Below are 8,380 nucleotides of genomic sequence, written 5' to 3'. Positions count from 1 at the left end.
ATTTAATCCCCCTATACCGCCGCCAGCTATATTAAAATTATTAACCCCTAATTTAATCCCCCTATACCACCGCCAGCTATATTAAAATTATTAACCCTAATTTAATCCATCTATACCACCGCCAGCTATATTAAATACATTAACCCCTAATCTAATCCCCCTAAAGTAATCACCTCTATTACCAACCATTAAAAGGGCCTTTTGCGTGACATTGGCCAAAAGTAACAGCTCTATTGCCAGCCCTTAAAAGGGCTTTTTGCAGGGGGATTTCCCCAAAGTAATCAGCTCTTTTACCAGCCCTTAAAGGGGCTTTTTGCGGGGTATTGTCACAAAGTAATCAGCTCTTTTGCATCTAATCTAAATCCCCCTATACCGCCGCCACCTATAATAAATGTATTACCCCCTAATCTAATCCCCTACACCGCCGCCACCTATATTAAATAGATTAACCCCTAATTTAATCCCCCTACACCGCCGCCAGCTATATTAACTATATTAACACTAATTATATTAGGGTTAATATATTTAATATAGTTATTATATTATATATATTAACTATATTAACCCTAATTATATTAGGGTTAATATAGTTTATATAGTTATTATATATATATATATATATATATATATATATATATATAATAACAATATTAACTATATTAACCCTAATATATTTAGGGTTAATATAGTTAATATATATAATATAATAACTATATTAACTATATTAACCCTAATATAATTAGGGTTAATCTATTTAATATAGGTGGCAGCGGTGTAGGGGGACTAGATTAGGGGTTAATCTATTTAATATAGGTGGCAGCAGTGTAGGGGGATTAGATTAGGGGGTAATACATTTATTATAGGTATCGTTATTATATTATATATATATTAAGTATAATAACTATATCTAACTCTAACACCGCTAACTAAATTCTTATTAAAATAAATCTAATTAATATTAATATTATTAATTAAAATATTCCTATTTAAATCTAAATACTTACCTATAAAATAAACTCTAAGATAGCTACAATGTAATTAATAATTACATTGTAGCTATTTTAGGGTTTATATGTATTTTACAGGTAACTTGGTATTTATTTTAACTAGGTACAATAGCTATTAAATAGTTAATAACTATTTAATAGCTACCTAATTAAAATAATTACCAATTTACCTGTAAAATAAATCCTAACCTAAGTTACAAATACACCAACACTATCAATAAATTAAATAAACTACAAATATTTAAACTAAAATACAATTAAATAAACTAAACTAAATTACAAAAAAAACAAACACTAAATTACAAAAAATAAAAAAATTACAAGACTTTTAAGCTAATTACACCTATTCTATGCCCCCTAAAAAAATAACAAAGCCCCCCAAAATAAAAAAATGTCCCTACCCTAAACTAAATTACAAAAGTTAACAGCTCTATTACCAGCCATTTAAAGGGCCTTTTGCGGGGCATGCCCCAAAGTAAACAGCTCTTTTGCCTGTAAAAACCCCCCACAATACCACCCCCCAACATTACAACCCACCACCCACATACTGTCATACTTCTACTCAATTACCACTATATGTCTACCACTGTCCCTTTAACACCTCATACATTATCCCTTTAAATACCAGCCTCAACATCTAATCAGTGCTTGGTATTGTTTTACTGAACTGACCCAAGCTCCACCCTGATCTCCTAACCGCACTGAACTCTCTTGCATCGCAAATCACAGCATGAGTCTGCATTCCTGTTCACAGACCTGCTGCGCTACACTGGAACTTCAGCCTCTGTGACGTCACACACCCGATACTGCCGCCATCACCGCAGCAAGCAACCTCTTGCTGCTTACAAACCACTGATACCAGTGTACCGGACTCCTACTCTCCTCAGTCTGTCTAAGGTATCTTTAATGGAGGGGTTCTTTCCTTGCTCTTACTCACTTTGCCTAAATTGTCTAAATTACGCATACATTTAGTTCTATAACTTTCAGTATTATAACGGTAACATGCAACTAGTTAAGTTACTTATATCTTATTCAACTTAACCTGTTTTTGGCCAAATTCTAATCTTTATGCGCATCCATGTAATTTTTATACTTTTGATAGAGTATTAACTGATTTTAAGCAAAGTAGTTACACTGCTGAATTCCTTATTCAAATGCTGCATCAGCTATAACGATATCTGCTGTTTCTTGTTTATCATATATCAAACTGCTTCATGTGTGTCTGCTAGGATCTTACATATTACTAAGGGGTAATATCTATGTAATCTCCTGCTACATGCTCAGCAACACCCTCTTATAGTCATCTATCAGAAGCTGTGGTCCAACTGAAACTTTGTCTTTTTTCAGACATTACACATACCCCTACTCTAAACCCACCCAAAATCCCCTTAAAAAACCTAACACTAAGCCCCAGAAGATCTCCCTACCTTGAGTCGTCTTCACCCAGCCGGGCCGAACTCTTCATCCAATCCGGGCGATGTCTTCATCCAAGCGGCAAAGAAGAAGTCTTCCATCCAACGATGTCTTCATCCAAGTGGCAAAGAAGAAGGCTTTCATCCGGCGATGTCTTCATTCAAGCGGCAAAGAAGAGGACCTCCATTGGGGCGAAGTTTTCTTCCAAGCGGCATCTTCAATCTTCTTTCTTCAGCCCTCCGACGCGGAACAACCATCTGGCCTGACGACTGAACGACGAATGAAGTTTCCTTTAAATTACGTCATCCAAGATGGCGTCCGTCGAATTCCAATTGGCTGATAGGATTCTTCATTCGTCGTTCAGTCGTCAGACCAGATGGATGTTCCGCGTCGGAGGGCTGAAGAAAGAAGATTGAAGATGCCGCTTGGAAGAAAACTTTGCCACAATGGAGGACCTCTTCTTTGCCGCTTGAATGAAGACATCGCCGGATGGAAGCCTTCTTCTTTGCCGCTTGGATGAAAACATCGCCGGATGGAAGAAGAGTTCGGCCCGGCTGGGTGAAGACGATTCAAGGTAGGGAGATCTTCTGGGGCTTAGTGTTAGTTTTTTTTTAGGTTTTTTTAAGGGGGGTTTGGGTGGGTTTAGAGTAGGGGTATGTGGGTGGTGGGTTGTAATGTTGGGGGGTGGTATTGTGTTTTTTTTTACAGGCAAAAGAGCTGTTTACTTTGGGGCATGCCACGCAAAAAGCCCTTTTAAGGGCTGGTAATAGAGCTGTTAACTTTTGTAATTTAGTTTAGGGTAGGGATTTTTTTTTATTAAAATAAATAAATTGGTAATTATTTTAATTAGGTAGCTATTAAATAGTTATTAACTATTTAATAGCTATTGTACCTAGTTAAAATAAATACCAAGTTACCTGTAAAATAAATATAATCCCTAAAATAGCTACAATGTAATTATTAATAACATTGTAGCTATCTTAGGGTTTATTTTATAGGTAAGTATTTAGATTTAAATAGGAATATTTTAATTATTAATATTAATATTAATTAGATTTATTTTAATAAGAATTTAGTTAGGGGTGTTAGAGTTAGATAGGGTTATTATACTTAATATATATATACTATAATAACAATATTAACTATATTAACCCTAATATAATTAGGGTTATTATAGTTTATATATATATATATATATATATATATATAATAAAATAACGATATTAACTATATTAACCCTAATATGATTAGGGTTAATATAGTTAATATAGGTGGCGGCGGTGTAGAGGGATTAGATTAGGGGTTAATGTATTTAATATAGGTGGCGGCAGTGTAGGGGGATTAAATTAGGGGGTAATACATTTATTATAGGTGGCGGCGGTGTAGGGGGATTTAGATTATAGGCAAAAGAGCTGTTTACTTTGTGACAATGCCCCGCCAAAAGCCCTTTTAAGGGCTGGTAAAAGAGCTGATTACTTTTTGGCAAAGCCCCGCAAAAAGCCCTTTTAAAGGCTGGCAATAGAGCTGTTTACTTTGGGGTAATGCCACGCAAAAAGCCCTTTTCAGGGCTATTTGTAGGGTTAGACTTAGGTTTAGTGGTAGGGATAGTTTAGTATTTAAGGGGTTAATTAATTTAATATAGGTGGCGGCGGTATAGGGGGATTAAATTAGGGGTTAATTAATTTAATATAGGTGGCGGCAGTGTAGGGGGATTAAATTAGGGGTTAATAATTTAATATAGCTGGCGGCAGGGTAGGGGGATTAGATTAGGGGTTAATAATTTAAATATAGCTGGCGGTGGGGTAGGAGCTCACATTAGGGGGTAGTTAATGTAGCTGGCGGCGGTATAGGGGCTCACATTAGGGGGTAGTTAATGTAGCTGGCGGGGGTATAGGGGCTCACATTAGGGGGTAGTTAATGTAGCTGGCCGCGGTATAGGGGCTCACATTAGGGTGTGGTTAATGTAACTGGCGGCGGTATAGGGGCTCACATTAGGGGGTAGTTAATGTAGCTGGCGGCGGTATAGGGGCTCACATTAGGGGGTAGTTAATGTAGGTGACGGCGGGGTAGGAACTCACATTAGGGGGTAGTTAATGTAGGTGGCGGTGGGGTCCAGGAGTGGCGGTTTAGGGGTTAATAACTTTATTAGGTGGCGGCGGGGTCCGGGAGCGGCGGTTTAGGGGTTAATAACTTTATTAGGTGGCGGCAGAGTCCGGGAGCGGCGGTTTAGGGGTTAATAACTTTATTAGGTGGCGGCGGGGTCCGGGAGTGGCGGTTTAGGGGTTAATACATTTTTTATTATTAGGAGAGTGAGGGGGGATAGCGGATATAGGGTTAGACGTGCCGGGTTATGTTTGGGAGGCCTGTTAGACAGTATGGGTGATTTCATAACTTAGTCAGGTTTTGTAGGCGTCGGCAGTTTCTAAAGTGCCATAAGTCACTGGCGACTCCCGAAATTTGTACTTACGCAGATTTCTGGACATCGCTGGTTTGTTAGACTTACGGCACTTTAGCATCTGACGACGCTGTATATGGGATAGCTCGAGTTGCGATCTGAAACTACGGGCGGCGGGGGTTCCCTCGCTTGCGCCGCAAACTACGATCTATATCGGATCGCGCCCTAAGCGCCTAATCTCCATAACTTTTTCACTTTGTTGCTACTACCTCTTGAAGAAGTTTATTCCATAAATCAATCAAGTAAGAAGTTTGATTGGTAAATGCGATTGCGCTTGCACGATCACATTTACTTTCAACCTGTAATAAAAGCGCTACTTAGCACTTTACTCTCCCCACAGAAAATATGGGAAGCGTAAATTACCACAATTTCGCAGAAATTAATTCGCAGTAATTTTGATAGCACTCCATTTGTAATATGGATTTGATCGCTTAACTTGTAATCTTGCCATAATTTAAGCAAACTACAGGCTGTTTACCAGTGCAAACAGAAAAAAAGTTCATTACCTCTCACTTCACAAGACTCGTCCTATAGCTTAGTGGGCTCAGGCTTTTGGGGTCTGAGGAAGAACATTTCTGTAAAGATATTTAGTATTAGCTGCACTGATTAGCAACAATGTCTTCTGGATTGCTTCCTTACTGAGTTCTCAGCACAAGTTAGCCCAGCATATACCTGTATAATGCTGCATGAATAAAAGGCATAACTTGTCTTGCATTACAGTGTGTAGCCAGCTAGAAAAGCAAGACTGCGCTCAATGCTTACGTGAAAGTAAATTTTAATAAACGTGAATGCTGCTATGCATTCACCTAATCTAAAACTATATAGTCACTTATTTACTTTTCTTTATAATCCTGTGCAATTGAAAAATATTTATCTTATATTTTTCCTACCGTTTGTCATGTTCCTACGCCGCTGCTAACTTCCTGCTTCTGTAGTCTAATACGTAAGAGCGGTCCCACCTGCTGTATACGTATGAAGCTGTGCTCACTCTTGTGCAGAATATTTTTTGTACATGCACAATAGCACCGTCTCTGCTTGTAACTTCGCTATCATGAATGCGCATCAACACATACAGAGGAAATTCTGCAATAGCCGCATGTGCACTTTAACCCGGGGGCGTAGATAGACCGGTTAGAGACCCCACTGGGGGACCAATGAATTCGATCTAGCGGTATTCGTCACCGCACATCAAAAAAAAAAAAAAAATTCATGCAGGCGGAGGAACGGGGAATAAGTTTAACAGCTTGAAAGGTACAAAATGATGATTTATAAGATGTTTTTAAAAAAATGATGAGTTAAAGTTGTTTTTTTTTTTTTTAATGTATTTTCATGACACACATAGCGATTCGGTATACTTTACTTTCACTTTAATACCGAGGCTTTCATGACATACAATGCTCCAATTTTTATAACGGTTAGGCACCAAACGCCATAAAGTTAGTCCTCTGCTTTGCCGACATGTGTTTCGCCCCAGCATGCTTTGCAGGTCACAGGCGCCTTATTAGGGCTTGGTTTGATAGTGTGTTATATATGCAACCTTTAAAGTGCTTAACTCAGCCACTTCCTTGTTGCAATTTGTAACTAATAAATATATTGCAACCTTACTATAAATAGTACCATAATCAAAAAGCCTTAATAAATAAATCCAATATGTTTCTTTACATTATAGGCATTTATCCACATCACCCCCTCTTCCATTGGTGATGCCACTATATGGCAGGAAGTTGTGCTCTTGCAAATGGATAACATTCTTGCAAAACTGCTGACAAATTGTGCTTCAGACATGGGCAAGCTCCTGAGCTTATGTCCCTAATTTTCAACAAAAGATGCCAAGAGAAATAAGACAATTTGATAATAGAAGTAAATTAAAAAGTTGTTTAAAATGACATGCTCTATCTGAATCATAAAAGAAAAATGTTGTGTTTAATTATTTATTTATTTTTTATTAGAAACCCACATTTTTTTTCTTTCATGATTCAGATAAAGCATGCAGTTGAAAGCAGCTATCCATTTTACTTCTGTTATAAAATCTGCATTGTTCTCTTGGTATCCTTTGTTGATTAGCAGGCTCAGGAGAAGTGATGCACTACTGGGAGCTAGCTGATCAATCTAGTAAGCCAATAACAAGAGACAGGTATGTTCAACCACCAATCACCTGCCAGCACCCAGTAGTGCATTGCTTCTCTACCTAGGTATGCTTTTAAAAAATATTATAACAAAGGAATGAAGCAAATTAGATAATATAAATAAATTAAACAATTGTGTTATCACAAAACCATCTTTTTCAGTTGGGAAAAGCTTTGTTTGTGAATGTTAGAACATGCTATTTTATAGATGAATACATTTAAGTTAAATGCTGATGAAATCATAAAAACTGAGAATGTTAACCATATTGCTTATATTCCTCGACTTATCAAATGTATTCAATTTTACAGACCATCTGTATGATGTACTTAATGCAAATTACCACTTTTGAAGCTTAACATGCATATAAATGTTTTTAACCCCTTAATGACCACAATGTACCCTGTATGTCACTGGTCGTTAAGGGTTTTTTCAGGACATAATAGCACAAGTCTAGCAAGAACACGCTATTAATTCCATCCCTCCAGCAGGCTTTGTGGAATAGAGCAGTCTCAATGCTGGTGGCAAGACCACGCTATAAAACAATCACGTCTCAAAAAAAGACCAGCGACATACAGGGTACGTCGCTGGTCCTTAAGGGGTTAATGATGACAAACTGCAATACGAAAATTGTAGTTGAGTTGTAACTTGAAAGGTTACTGTAATTATGTCAGCATAAAAAGTAATCGTATAAGAAAGTGTTATGTCTAAAGTGTTTTAATCTTCACAAATATTACATATTAAAATGTAAACAAAATATCCAATTAGCAGGTGGTTCTAAAACCTCTACATTTCTATCTGTTTCTAAGCCCCTGCAGTCTCCCTCTTATCTCATGCATTTTTATAGCTTTTCACAGCAATACACTGCTAGTCCATGTGTGCCATATTATATAGATAACAGTGTTCTCACTCCCGTGGAGTTATTCATGAGTCAGCTCTAATTAGCAAAAATTCAAGTCTGTAAATAGCACTATAAGGCTGCAGTCTGCAGAGGCTTAGATACAAGGTGATCACAGAGGTAAAAAGTATATTAATATCACCATGTTGTTTGTACAAAACTGGGGAAAGGGTAATAAAAGGATTATCTATCTTTTTTAACAATACATTTTTGCAGTAGACTGTCCCTTTAAGGGGCAACACTCTTGACAGTACAGTGTTGCTTTAACTGTGTTTTGAATTAAAGAGAAGAATGGGAGGAAAAAAACCTTAAAAAACATGTGTTTCAGGGCTCCTCCCCTTTCTCAGGTGAAACTAAATTGTGATACTTATATAACTAGGGCTGTCTATGTTAGTATAATGCATTGTTTTGTAGTTGTTATTATTTAAAGCCAATCAGGGAAAGATATGTAACAAAGTTAGCCTTGAGAAGTTAGCAGGGTAC

Source organism: Bombina bombina, chromosome 6 (genome assembly GCF_027579735.1).
Source record: "Bombina bombina isolate aBomBom1 chromosome 6, aBomBom1.pri, whole genome shotgun sequence".
Classification (NCBI taxonomy): Eukaryota; Metazoa; Chordata; class Amphibia; order Anura; family Bombinatoridae; genus Bombina; species Bombina bombina.
The sequence above is the reverse complement of the archived record's forward strand: the minus strand, read 5'-3'. Positions refer to the sequence as shown.